Raw genomic sequence first — 15,461 nt, forward strand, 5'->3', positions numbered from 1 at the left:
AGCTTTTAAGTGGCAATCATAAGCTGAAATGTTGTCATCTTCATTAGAGAATTCTTATTTTTCTGAGTATGATTGATCTCATTTTTGTTTTCCAGGATTCTAAATTTCACCTACCTGCCTAATCAAATTTAAATCTTTAAAAAATATTTTTAGTTTTAATTTTGAACATGTTTGTGTTATTTGACATTTTACTATTATAATAAAGTTTAAAACTTGAGATAAAGATTAAACTTGACTTTCAGAAAGAAACAGACATAGAAAGATCACACTCATCTGTGGAATATAAAATAGCAGAGTGGGAGACTAACACCCAAGAGTAGTAAAGATAAGGACCAGGAGGTCTGCCCCACAACTTAGAAACTGGCCTCACATTCTGGGGGAAAAGGCAGCTCAGATAGAGAAGGGAACACCAAGTAGAGGATGTTGGGAGGACCCATTCGGGTTGGAAGATGCAAACTGAAAGTAGACTATAGACTGAACATGAAGGCCACTCGATACCTCTATTGCAAACTACAACACCCAATAGGAGAGAGAACAAAGGGGAATGCCCTGCTGCAGAGGCAGGGTGGGGTGGGGGGGAGTAGGGTGGGGGTGGTGAGAGGGATACTGGGATCATTGGTGGAGGAGAATGGGCACTGGTGGAGGGATGGGTAAATGATCACTGTATGAGTGAAATGCAAACACAGAAGTTCATAAGTTTGTAACTGTACATCACAGTGATTCTCTAATAAAAAATTTTTTAAAAAATAAAACAGTGATCTCAAAAAAAAAAGAAAAGGAAAAGACTAAACTTGACTTTGTTTAAAGCTGACATTTCATTGACGGATTTAGAGAGAATCACAAAGGAAATCATTCACCTACTTCCCAAACCAGCTTGCTAATCACTACTCTTAACCTTGCATTCAGACAACCCAGGTTTGATCCCCAACACTGCATTTCCCTCAACAACAACAACAGCAACAACAGCAAACAAAATAAAAGTTAGTAAAACCTGACACATATGGCAGACTTTCCAATGTATGCCAGGCAAAGCTCTAGATGTTTTACATTGAATTCACTTGACAGAGCAACCTTACATGGTCAGTGCTTTCATTTTCCCATTTCTCAGATGAACAAGCTGAGGCCTAGAGATATTGAGACAAGGTTACAGAGTAGAAAGCAATAAAGTCAGGATGTGAACACAGGTCACTAGACCCCAGGGTGAGTCTGCATAAACCACTTAGTGTACCACAAACTCAGGCCATCATCATTAGAAATCTCAGTACAATTTCCCAATAACCCATAATATAGTCAAGAACTAAATAGCAATCCTATCTCTACTCCAGAACTGAACTAGCATGTACGTCTGGCACAAGTCCTTGTCATGTCCCAGGTTGATGGCTCTGTATTATTATTATTATTGGTCCAGGACTAATTATTCCTTTCTTAGATGTCTAAGCCCCAAAATTACTCAAGTCAGTATCACACCCACCATGAGGAAAAGGAGATGCTGGAGCTCTGGCTCATTGGTGAAGTCCTGGGATTTTAAGGAAGATTTCAGTCTTCCTGGAATGACTATTAATGTGGATCTTTGATACTAAGACATAGCGTGTATTGCAGAAGAACATTAACATGATCCTGGAGATAGCAAGCTATCCTGCGGTATGTGGGATGGCTATAAAAGCCACAGAGCTGGCTGATGTCACACTCCCTTTCTCAGTTGTTTTTGCAACTGCCATCATGGAAGTGACCCAACTTTGAAGAGGGTTGAACATCGAGGAGTATAAACTCATGTGCCAAATATTAGACATGACGGTGTCCTAAGAATCAGGCCAGATGGAGGGTGTCTATAGTACGGGCCACAGTTCTGCAAATGGTTCCCATCTTTCGGAGGTCAAGGCACACCTGCCATTGCTTCTTCCCCCTTCAAGAGGACAGGCTGAATCAGATCCCACCTTTCACAGTCTCCAGTGGCTTCTCATTTCAGGGTATAGTCCCCTAAATACACAGAATCTGAGACTTCCATAAAAGTTCTTTGACTGATGGCATCTTTTGAGAGTGAAAGGAAACCAATTTCTAATTAAGGGTTATAAGTTATGGGCACACAAAGTCTGTCTCTAGACTTTCATGTGCCCTAAAAGCATCATGCACTTAAAAGGAACACGCTATTCTCTTGATTTCTCCTACCTACCTCCTGTGGATGAAGATCTCCCAGGACTCCGACAGAAATAAAAGTACAAGGTCACTCTGTAAATGAGCAGGATATGTCCTCTGGTACAGAGCATTTAATAGATTTTAATAAAATACAGGTAAGGTTTTGGAGCCTTGTGAAATCCTGCAGCATTCTCCTCTCCTCTCTTCTGCCTGCCTCCTTTGAGCAAGGCCATAACACAATGGACTTGTAAAGGCAGCAATTGAGTTCTTTGATTGGGGACCAAGAGGATTCTGGGAGGAGGAGGAGGAGTATATTCCCCAGGTTAAAGTGCTCCCTGAATCTGCCTCCAAAAGGAAGACAGGACTGTTCTATTATGAGACTCTGGCTAGAAACCTGAACTATGGCAATGGGAAAGCTTCACTTACCCAATTTGAGCTCAGAGAGGATGTGTATGTCTTCCACCTCCATACAGGAACTCCACTCACCTGAACTGAACAGTGACTCATCAGTCAAGTGGATATGTTGGAGTGTGGAGGGATAGTGGAATTAGGAAGGGCAGTCAAGAAGATCAGTAAAGATTTCCTTTAGTGTCTGCATTTGGGAGAGGAGATCTAGCCATAAGTAAAATATTATATGGATGTCAGTTTCATCGTGACCATTCTCCATCCTGAGATGAATCTTCTCAGGATGAGAAAGAAGCTCAGAAGAAAGAAAGGGAATGGAGCACATATCTGAATAAAGATCAGGTCCAGGTGAATTGCCACATTACGGTCTCTGTTCCACATATCTGGCTTTTGTTTGTAGAGTTGTAGAAGTGTTTTATGTAATTTGGGTAGTAATACTTCGAGGTACAGGATTGGCAAAAATATATTCCGTTTCTGTAGGTCATCATTTTAACTTTTTTTTCTTTTTTAAGTCACACCCAGCCTTGCTCAGGGTTTACTCCTGGCTCTGCACTCAGAAATTACTCTTCTGGTGGTGCTTAGGGAACCATACGGGATGCCAGGGATTGAACTTGGGTTAGCCACATGCAAGGCAAATGCCCTATCTGCTGTACTATGACTCTGGCCCTCTTTTTTAATTCTTAACTCTTCAGAAGTGTTCAAGTTTGATGAAATGTGTGTATATATATATGTGTGTGTTATGCTTTAATGACACTATTTAAGAAATCATTGTTAAATCTATGGCAATGGTTGATGACATCTCCCTATATTTTGTTCTAAGAGTATCATAACGTTAATAACTTAAATTTGCAATTAGATCCTTTTTCAAACTGAATCACCAGGAGATACACAGCTACAAAGTTGTGTATGTACATTGTAAAGCATCACCCAGTAAAGCATCACCAGTGTACATTTCCTACCACCAATGTCCCCAGTTTCTTTCCACACCTCTACCCCAAGCCTGCCTATATCATTACTGCTATGGAAAGCACTTTTCTCTCTTTGCCTCTCTCTCTCTCCCCCCTCCCTCCCTCCCTCCCTCCCCCTTCCTCCCTTCCTCCTCTCTCTCTCTCTCTCTCTCTCTCTCTCTCTCTCTCTCTCTCTCTCTCTCTCTCTCTCTCTCTCTCTCTCTCTCTATGGCTTTCAATACAGATACCAAAAAGTTCCTTTGATCCATTTTGAGATCATTTTGTGTATTGTGTAAGATCCTGGTTCAATTTTTTGCATGTGAGTATCCATTTCTCCATACACAATTTGTTGAAAAGATAGTCTAATGCCAACTCTTCTCCTCAATGATCATAGTACATCTATTTAGTTCTTAATTAATTTTAGCATTATTTTATATTTGTAATATTTAAATCTTTTATTTCCTTGATTGAATTTATTCTTAAGAATTTTATTCTCTTTTATGTCATTGTTAAATAGACATTTTTTTTTCTTTCTTTTCAGATTGTCCCTTGCTGGTAATGAAGAACTGCAATTGATTCTGTGTATAGATTTTGTATCCCGCAACTTTACTGAAGTTTGTTTTTTGTCTATAACTAATTTAATTGGGGCTGGAGCAGTGGGTAGGGCGTTTGCCTTGCATGCGGCCGACCGGGTTTGATTCCCAGCATCCCATATGGCCCCCTGAGCACTGCCAGGAGTAATTCCTGAGTGCAGAACCAGGAGTAACCCCTATGCATTGCCGGGTGTGACCCCCAAAAAATGCAAAAAATCAATATATATATATATATGTATATATATATCATTTAGTTACTTTTGTTTGTTTGGGGGCCACACCTGCAGATACTCAGAGCAGCTTATTCCTGGCTCTGCATTCAGGGATCACTCCAGGAGGACTCAAGGGACTATATGGAGTGCCGTGGATCAAATCCAGATCGGCTGTGTACTAGGCAAACACCTTACCTGCTGTACAATCTCTCTGACCCCGTCATTTAATCTTGAATGAAATTATTGTCCAAGCACCATCTCAGTAGTCAGATTTACGAATTTATAGTACTCAAGGAAAGAGCAGGAGCACAGAAGGGACTGCAGAGCTACTTGTGGCATCCGATTAAAGAGGGAAAGAAAGTGGTAGTTGGTGTCATTGTCCTTTTTGTCAACTATCCTCTCTTCCATTCTTTAACCCTCAATGATCTTATAAACAACCTTTATTGCATCTTTCTCATACTTTTCTAGTCAAGTTACCTAAGATATCCATTCTCCTCCCCAACTTTTTCTCTGTGCAAGGTATCTCTCTTCAGCCTTTGTTCATTAGTTGGCTCCATTCTAGAACAAAGATTCCATGAGGACAGAACATTTATTTCATTAATCACTGTATGTCTAGAACAATGCCTGGTACTGCATTTAATTCAATTGCTTGAACTAATAAAATGTCTAAGACCTGTTAACTCATCTAACCCTGACAACTCAGGTCTGTTAAAGGCATGATCTCTGATGTTTGTCTACTGCTCTAGGCCTAGATTCAGTCTCTAGAAAGGAACCCTTTCTAGATCTTCTTTAATAATCTAGACTGAGAAAATTCCAGCAGATCAGTTGAGTACCCTGAGACTCCTCTAACTGTGAAGCTATGTCCTTTGTATTATCATTTCTGTAAGACACGGAGTTGCCAGCTATCCTTTGCTTCAATTATTACTAGCTTCTTAAACAGATCTTTCTCATGCTCACTTTGGCAGCACGTATACTAAAATTGAAATGATAGAGGCTCTCCACCAAGATGCGACCCGGGTGGCTGCACATTTGTGTGGCCGCTCTGCTGCTGATCGACCACGATCTGGAGGCCAGCTAGACTACTTTTGGTACCAGTAGCTGCTTGCAGAAATGTCTCTAGACTGTGACCTAAGCCATTGCTCCATGCTGCCCCAGGAAGGGAAATGATGCAATTTCTAACATAAATCTCCCTGGACTTAGTTACTAAAGTACTAAAATACAGAAATCCCAAACTTCATATCTCTTCATTCTCAGCAATGGAAAACTAATTATCAAATGCTTCCTTTTCAGCAGGGCTGTTTTTTTGGGGGAAACTCCAACAACAATAGTGAGTTTTGTGTTAAAATATGGAATGTAATCAAGGTAAAGAGAAAGTGAAGTGAAATTTATCAGCTATGCAGGCGGGGGTGGGGAGTGGTGGGGAGGGAGGTATACTGGGGTTTCTGGTGGTGGAATATGTGCACTGGTGAAGGGACAGATGTTTGAGCATTGTATAACTGAGACATAAGCCTGAAAGCTTTGTAACTTTCCACATGGTGATTCAATAAAATAAATAAATTTTTAAAAATAATAAATAAAATAAAATAAAATATATTTTTAAGAAAAGAAGATTAGCACGGGTGCTATGCAAGGATAACATGCAAGTTCTTGACATGTTGAACACCATATTTTTATGACTGGATCAAGAAATTGTGGAATGGTATGCAGCTCCAAGAAAGAACAGAATCATGTGATTTTCAGCAACATGGATAGAACTACAGGATATCATGCTATATGCGGTCAGTTAGAAAGAAAGGGATATATACAGAATAATCTGTCTCATGTGTGGGACTTAAAGAAACAGAGAAAGACAACAACAAATATCCAAAGCACAACATAATAGGGGAACTAACACACAATTGAGTTGGGGGTGAGTGAGAGGGAGGATGGGTTAGAGGAAGGGGAGGAAGATGAATACACTAGTCATAGTAACAGTGTCAGAATTATGTCCATGAGAAACCACTAATAATAGTATTGTAAGCAAAAAAATAGTTTTTAAATAAATGAGTGCATAGAGAGAAAAACAATGACAGGAAAAAGCAGACATTTTCCTCCTTTTCCTTCAGATCTTCATAATGGATATTAGAGAAACCAGACATTTCTAAAATCTTGCAGATTCCTTATTTCAATGTCTACAGAAACACTTAGTTGGACATGAAATGTGTTTGAGAGGATCTTGATTGCATTAAGAGTTCATCCCAGCTAAAATCAGACAATGTGCTCCCTCCCATGACTTACTGAGATTAAGAGTCTCCACTTCTCAAATTACTCATTCGTAAAAATCTAAAAATAATCTCCTGTTCAAGTATAACACAGTTTCACCTCCTGATACAATGACCTTTTTTATAGACCACGTTGCATGACTTATCTGACATCTATATATTTTCTTCAGATTACCCATAGGTTGGCTGCCTCCTGATTCATTCTTCTCAATGGCCCATTTTGATACTCATTGCAGAGAGGGTGCAGCTTAGGTTACCTGTATGCTTCTGACAAACTCTCCTATATCTTTTCCTCATGCTACACCACAGAAGCTTCTGCAGAAATTTCAAATGACATGTAATTTCAAAATACATGTTTAATACATGACCAAGAATATTACTGCATTCACTTGAGCCCTAAACAATGTAAGGGTCAGGAATGCCAAACCCACTGTAATTGAAAATTCAAGTATAACTTTTGACTCCTGCAAAATTTACATTAATAGCTGAATAGTAAATGGAAACACAGCGATTACACAAATATGTAAATATGTTGACACATATTTGGAATATATGTGTACTATAAACTAAATTTACAGTAAAATAATGTAGGGAAAAGAAAAATGTTACTAAAAAAACTATAAATAAATAGTGTTGTACCCTGAACAGAACAGAGGTTGGTGCAGTCAAAAATCTAAACTTGGGTCTGTGCAATTCAATGGTGTACCATAGACTCATTGAACTATGGAACCTCTTTTCAGCATACAATATATTTACTTCCAAAAATACTAACAATTGTTTCCCAATTAGGTAAGCAGAAAAGGTTCTGGGAGACACAAAGGGGAAGTAAGAATTAAAGATGAGTTTGTGTGCAGCTCACGGTACGGATTGTCAGTACATAAGTGACTGACTCCAGAAGATGACAGAGTGTTTCTAATCCAGTATGGCGTCATGAGCTGAGAAACAAGACCAGGAGAAGCTGTGGAACAGACGTAGGATCTTCTGGAGCGTGGTAAGGTCATTCTAAGAATAGCACCTAAGCACAGCCAGAGAAAAGTGGGGACAGAGCTCACCAGATTTTCTCCTACACTTATGAAGTAAATGAACCCTGCTCACCCATTCATTTATTCAAAAAATACCATGAGGGCATCTACCATGCACCTGGCATCGTGCTGGGAACTGTAAACACAACCAAAAGTAAGACAGTGTGCATTCTGCCTTTATAGAGCTGACATCCTTGAATCTGGCAAGGATCAAATCAATTTGCTGAATGAACCAAATGAAGAAAATGGATGATCAAACACTTTGCATAGTGTCTTTCTTTATTTACCACGTCACAAGGTAAAAAGAATAATAACCCCAAGTTGTAAAGTTCCCATATTTGGAATTTAGTTAGAAGGCATATTAAATGCAGATGGAGGTATGCATAAAAAGTTTATATCTATTATTCTATCAAAGTTAGAACAATGTCATCAGCGAAGTGGAGGTGGTGTAGTTGCCAATCGTCTATCTTCACATGAGGAACAACTTGGTGCCAGAACTGCGCAGGAGGAAGAAAGCAACGTGGAACGCCTTCAAGAGTGTCAAAGAAGTGGTTAAGAGGATGAAGAGCCTTCGACTCAGGGCACATCTTTCCAATTCCACCATTCTTCCTGCACTAACATATGCCTCAGTGGCCTGGGCCCTATGAAAACAGGACAAGAACGCTATTTGGGTGTCTCAAAGAGGAATCGAAAGAGCTATGCTTGGAATATCACATTTCACTCAAGTGAGAGAAGGAATCTGGAATTCTGACCTCCGTCAATGATCAAGAATCAGGGACGCTGTCTCGTTTGTCAAGGCATCGAAAATCAAATGGGCCGGACATGTAATGTGATTTGGAGATGACCTTTGGACTAGAGCTGTTACCAACTGGATTCCATGGGATGTCAAAAGACCGAGTGGCCGCCTACCTACAAAATGGTCAGACTTCTTCGTCAAAACCCTGAACGAACGATTTGAGCCTCTTTGTGTTCCTGGAGCAAGCAAATACCATTGGGCTACACTAGCACGTGACAGGGACGAATGGAGGCATTACTGGTGGCCACTCAAGCAAATCAAAGTTCAATGGGATGACAAGTGATGACAAGTGATATGAGTGATTCTATCAAAATGATCCTTTTGTAAAATTTATTGACATTAATTATAGTATAAAATAAACACAATTAACTTGAAAAATAGCATAAGTTTCAACATGAGCTAATTTGGTTTTTTTTTATTTTGTAAGGTAAATCTCTTATAATGTATTTTAAACACATAAACATATTATAAAATAATTTAAAATTCTTTAATGCACAGAATAGTACCTAGATGTAAATAGATCACTCATTCCACTTTTGTTTTTCAGTGCTAGGAACTTGCAGTTAAAATGAGTACACCATTATCACATATCCTGAGACAAAGAATTGCTGGAATTCATTTACATCAAGGAAATCCAACCATGCATGTCCCGCCCAATCAGGTTCTGAGATTACTGAGCAAAGATCTAAAAAAATAATGGAAGGAAACCAGGTACATTTGGGAGGCAGAAAAGTCTGTGTCAGTGGGGCCAATATGGGAGTATGATCTGGGAGCCAGAGAAGTGAGATCCAGAAGTCCTGGATCTCAAATGGAAAAACATTTGTTCATCAAACAAAGATGAACGGAGTCTTAGAGCCTTGGTAGACTCTGGGTTTTATTGTGAGTGAAGTCAAAGCAGACTTGAGGTTGTAAATGGACGAATTACACAGCCTGTTTATATCTGTTAGAAACCCAACTAAGATCTTCAGCCTGTCTTTGACCTCAAGTGTATTTTTACCATTGTCTGTCAATTAGTTAGGCTTCTCCAATGATTTTAACTGGGAAAGGAAAGCATAAGTATAAAGTTTAGCAGTTTGTTCTGTTGTCCAACTTCTTGGATTTTACGTGGCCTGCAGTCCTCTGCGTGCAGATCTCAGTGACTCCCTGCTCTTCTAGGGACAAAGCAAAGGGGAGGTCCTCGTGGCCAGCAGCCCTCGGGGGAAGCATCTTCATCTTTAGCCCCTTCCAAGAGTGTCTCCAGTTGGACCGTGGACCACTGGCACTTTTCAAGTCTTGTCCCACTCACATGCTCTCTTTGCAGGCATTTTCTTTGTGGCTTTTCAAATTGGTGAGATCCCACTTTCTATAGAGAATGAAAAGTAACCAAGCCAGGCTTAGATTTTTCTTAAGCTATCACCTTCAAGCCATAGTTTTAAAAATCCACTTTCTACGAGTGATCACTGATTTTAAAATCCACTGATCATTGTGAGTCATCAGTGCCTGATCATGATCACTCGAAGTGCAAAACATTTTCACAAAGAACTAAAGTTGGAAATCTCTGCTTTAAGAAAACACTTTTTTTTTTAATTAAAAAAATCTAATAGGAGTTAAGGACCAGGTGAGTGGACTTTTCAGTCTTATCACTTTGACTCTGTGTATCTTTTAAAAAAATAAATTGCAAGGGTTTGGGATGACCTTTAAAAATGTGTATCTGAATAGCCAGAATCTGGAAAAAACCCGAATGCCCCAGAACGGATGACTGGTTGAGGAAACTTTGGTACATCTATACAATGGAATACTATGCAGCTGTTAGAAAAAAGGAGGTCAAGAATTTTGTAGTTAAGTGGATGGGCATGAAAAGTTTCATGCTGAGTGAAATGAGTCAGAAAGAGAGAGACAGACATAGAACGATTGCACTCATCTATGGTATATAGAATAACAGAGTGGGAGACTATCACCCAAGAACTGTAGAAATAAGTACCAGGAGGTTGACTCCATGGCTTCGAGGCTGGCCTCACGTTCCGGGGAAAGGTCAACTCAGAGAAGCGATCACCAACTACATTGTAGTCGAAGGCCATGTGGGGGAAGGGAGTTGCGGGCTGAATGAGGGCTAGAGACTGAGCACAGCGGCCACTGAACACCTTTATTGCAAACCACAACAGCTAATTAGAGAGAGAGAACAGAAGGGAATGCCTTGCCACAGTGGCAGGGTGGGGTGGGGGGGAGATGGGATTGGGGAGGGTGGGAGGGACGCTGGGTTTACGGGTGGTGGAGAATGGGCACTGGTGAAGGGATGGGTTCCCGAACTTTGTATGAGGGAAGTATAAGCACAAAAGTGTATAAATCTGTAACTGTACCCTCACGGTGATTCTCTAATTAAAAATAAATAAAATTAAAAAAAAATGTGTATCTGAATGTTCTAAAAAAATGTTCTAAAAGAAAATGACAAATGCCATTTTCCAAATAACAGCCTCCAGCACACTAATCACATCATTTATTCTATGATTTGAGTTTTTTACTCACCATCTGGTTATTGAGATTTAGCCTTGATTAGATATATAGATTTAACTTATTTTAAACTGGTAGTAGTGGGTTGGCAAGATAGCTCAAAGGTTTGCCCCTCACGTTTCTAGCAGTTGTAGCTGAGCACAGAGCCAGGAGAAATCTCTAAATACAACTAGGTATGACCCTCAAATCAGAAAATAAATAAATAAAGTGCTTGTGATAGTCTACTACTACTTTTACATTTGTTTTTTCATATGTAAAAAACAAATACATATGAAACAATGTATTTGTCCTTTATCCTGTTAATAGACATGGATGCTTTTTTACTTCAACAAAAATCGATACAATAGAAACCATTAGCAAAAATCAATACAAGAGAAATACTCTCCTGTGTGATCTCCTTGAGTTATAGTCTCTAATTTCATACCTGGGAGGATTTGGGAGTTAAATGTATTTGCATTCTACAAGTGTGTTAGGTCATGAAAAATAATTTTCTGAAATGATTCTGTAACCAATATGAGAATTCTGATTTTGCTTACACTTTTGCTGACATTTCTTATCCCCAGACTCTTTCAATAAGGTCAGTTAATGGACATGAAGTAAGCCTGAAGAGTAATTTACATATTTATTGTACAATAGTCATTTTTTTGTGAACTGTCTATTTTAATACTTTGCTCAAGTATTCTCTGACCCTTTCTAATAAAATTCACTTAGAAAACATTTTTCAGTCTCTCATGCATTCTAATGTGACCATACACCAAAATTATGACAACTACCAAGCATCTCACACTTAATATTCTGCAAATAGCTACTAGTATTTTCTACCAAATCTCTAATATCTGTCATGATTTTTCTTCTCTCCATACCCTATATCTAATCCATTACAATGTCCTACCAGCTCTACCTCAAAAAAAAAATTCTAAAACGTACTACCTCCCATTCATTCTAATACTTATTTTAAACTGGTCACCATCTCTCCCTAGTAGAATATTCTAATAAATACCTGATAGGACACTTTCCACTCTTCTATGTCCTAAAAATTCATCCTGAATAAATCAATGAGAGTGCTTCTTGAAGTAGAAATAAGAACATTCCATCCTGCTTTAGAGAAAACTTCCCTTACAACTTCTGCTTGCAATCAGAAGAAAAGAGCAACTCCTCACCATAGCTGTGTAATCTCTCCATCTCTACTTCTTTTTCTCCATTTCTAGCTGCCTTGACAATCTGCCCATCCTTAAGCATGAAAGTCAAATCTGTTTCAGACTCTTCTTTTGGACAAGGTTATCTTGAAAAGCTTTCTGCCTGCCAGATCTTTGCTGGTTTAATGGTTGTCTACTTCTCATAAATCTGCTCTAGGTTCAAATATCACTTTTCCAGAAGGCATTACCAACCTGCTGTCATTAGAGCAGCAACCTCGCCACTGCTCCATGTCACCTTCAATCTCATTACCCCAAATTTACTTTCCTCTTAACATTTAAGTGTGTGTGCGTGTGTGAGTGTGCGTGTTTCAATTATTCTTTTTCTTATTTGACATTATTTATGCTTTCCACTGCACGATAAGCCCTAGGAAACTAGGACGTTTTATTTTCTTAACTGTTACTTTTAGAACAGCCCTTGATTGGTAAACACACTATATAACGCATATTAGAATACTCACCCATATGCAGATAAATGTTATTTGACATGAAATTTTATGGATGACCATAAAAAACATGTTCTACATCATATAGATATACTGTGTAAGGCAGGCAGGCAGGCACACAGGGTAGGGCTCCCATGGAAATAAAATTCTTGGGAAGCAATAAAACCAATAGTCTCAAGGCTGCAAAAAGCCCACCTTCTGAGCACAGGAACCAAGGCCTAAATAGCCCCTCACCTGACCAACAGACTCTGAGGATGCTGGACCCTCTACAGAGAAGACAGCAGATACAGAGACTGAGATAAGGACTGGAAGGAGATTCATCAAAAACCTCAAAGCCCTTTCTTTGTGACAATACCTGATCAACTCTCACCTTCACAAAACTCCAGGCCAAAGCAACTCTAAGAATATCCATATGAAAGCTGGTCTTAAAGTCTATTCAAGACTCTCTCCATCTTTAGAGAAGCCCATATTCTCTCTTGAGCTCCTTACATCTCTCCCTTTCTCTCCCTCCTCCCCTTCCTCAAAAAACCTCCAATTAAGAGGCTGGAGTGATAGCACAGCAGGTAGGGTGTTTGCCTTGCATGCGGCTGACCCAGGTTCAATTCCCAGCATCCCATATGGTCCCCCGAGCACCACCAGGAGTAATTCCTGAGTGCAGAACCAGGAGTGACCCCTGTACATTGCCAGGTGTGACCCAAAAAAACAAAAACAACCTTCAAATAAAATTTGTTTTTAACTTTACTGGTTGTCTCCTCCTGAAATGCTTTTCTGTGAGAAAGAAAAGGACCCAAAAGACCTGGGTAAAGCCTGGGACTGGCTTTCTTATCCTGCTAAGAGCAATTCTTTGCTCGAGTCTGAGTCCACGGCTCCCTGAGAAATCAGGTGGTGGGGATTAGCTCCTGTGCCCAAAAGGTCAAGTGGACAACACGTGTGGCTTGATGGCCACCTAGTGGGACTGGCAGGGTTCTTACCCATGCTACACATCACAGACTTTATCAGTCCTACCATTTCCAGCAGGTCCCCAGGTGGCAGAGGTGGATCGGAGGAAAGTGACCATCTCTTTCTTCTCTGCCTCATGTAAGCTACCTGCCCACCAACTTCACTATGTATACTATACAATGTATAGTACATAATATTTAATAATGTATATAATGGTCAATATACTCTAAACAACGGTCAATATACTCAGAACACTTTTAAAATATACATCATAGTACTTTTCTAGATATTTTCTATACTCCATAGCATGACTTTACAACATAATCCTATTTCTGTGATTCCTCCAAAGTCACACCAACAGAGAAAGAAAAAGAGATGGGAACAGAAAAGAAAGCGGGGGAAGAAAAAAGGAAGGGCAGGAACCATGTGAAAGAGGATCCAGCTGACACCAAGCTCCAACTGCTGTGGATTGAACTCACTTCCCAGACCTCACTTCCAAAGGGAAGAGCTGACCAACACTTCGATGGCACTGTCTGCAAGCTCAAGCGACATTGTAGTTGCTTTCTCAGAAGCTAAGTAGCAGCATCTGGATCTCACTGTCACCTGTGGTCCCCTTTCAAGAAACTTTGCCTTCTAAGGTCTTTAATGCATTAATAACAGAATGATAACCATAGGGGACTTTGGGGGTGGGGGGTAATATTTCTTCCTTCATACAATCATATCAGGTGTCATGATATCCCTTAGTCCATAAGAACTCTAAGAGATCAGGTAAATTAATTAAAGAACAAATGGAAAAAATTAAAAATGACATGCTGTGAATGTCCCTATTTAGACATCTTCCTAGGCTTTGTTTGGCAACTTAAGAACAGTTAGAAAACTGGATTATATTTTTTCAACAAGGTCATATTTTTTTCTCTCCACATCTGGCCTTTTTCTTTAATCTTAAAAATGTCATTTCTTGTCTCTCTTGATTTCTATCCCCATTCACCATATGCTACTTTTCAGCAAGTGGTAATTTAAAAAACATCCAACTCATACACCATAAAAAGTAGAGAGTATAGAAGATAAAACTGAATCACTCTCTTCCCCTATGCTCAGAACTTTGTGGCAACAACAGTGTCCCTTAGCTTTGTGGCCCTCTAGGTAAAGCATAATGCCATACCCTTCATAGTAAATAGGAAGGAAGTCAAAACAATTAACTCTAAGGGTGAGATTTTCAGTGTTAGCTGAGAGGTTCCTTCCCCCCCAATCCTGCTTCTGTAAACAAGGCTCTGATGGGAGTAAACCTGAGATGCTTCCATGGTTCCATGACAACTGGACAGGCCAGCCGTGGCGACCATCTCAGCATGCACCTCACAGTCATTTACAGACATGTGGAGCGACACTCAATTACGTAGACGCTCAGTGAGAGCAGATCATTAGCAGCCAGTGCTGTCGAGGGCGGGACAGGGAACAGAGGAGCCTTTTGCTTGATGAACTCAGTTGTTTATTTTTATTGATTAGGCTGAGATGAAATAATTGCCCTCGTTTCTGTATGTTGTGCCACATGCAAGTGCGGCAAAGACAGTGCACTGTGATTATTATTCTTAGCAGATACACGAGGCATGTCTTTCCCGCTGTCTTTATCTACGAGTAACAGAAGAGCAACCTGAGTATCAAACAGGGATTCAGTTTTGTGGGGGACTGTCCTTCAGCGTGCTTCCTTATTTAGAATTTTTTAAAACTAATTTCCAGTAGTTCAAAAGTTAAAAATGACAAAGAAGAAAATGTACCTCTGGATGAAGGAGCTGAACTCCAGAAGGTGACATGCTGAGATGCCACCCCACCAATAACCCTGCTTGTCACATCTGAGCTGGGAATGGCTCTCCCCATGCCAATGTACTTCTCACAGTGGGACTGTGACAGGGGGAGCTGAGAGAATTGCAACCAGGCATTAGGCAGCATTTTTGTCATTATCACACATATTTAGGTCCATTCCTGAGATGAGTTTTAGGCAATTTATTCAAACAAAGGTTGATGGTTCACTA

This window comes from Sorex araneus, chromosome 10 (assembly GCF_027595985.1).
Source record: "Sorex araneus isolate mSorAra2 chromosome 10, mSorAra2.pri, whole genome shotgun sequence".
Classification (NCBI taxonomy): domain Eukaryota; kingdom Metazoa; phylum Chordata; class Mammalia; order Eulipotyphla; family Soricidae; genus Sorex; species Sorex araneus.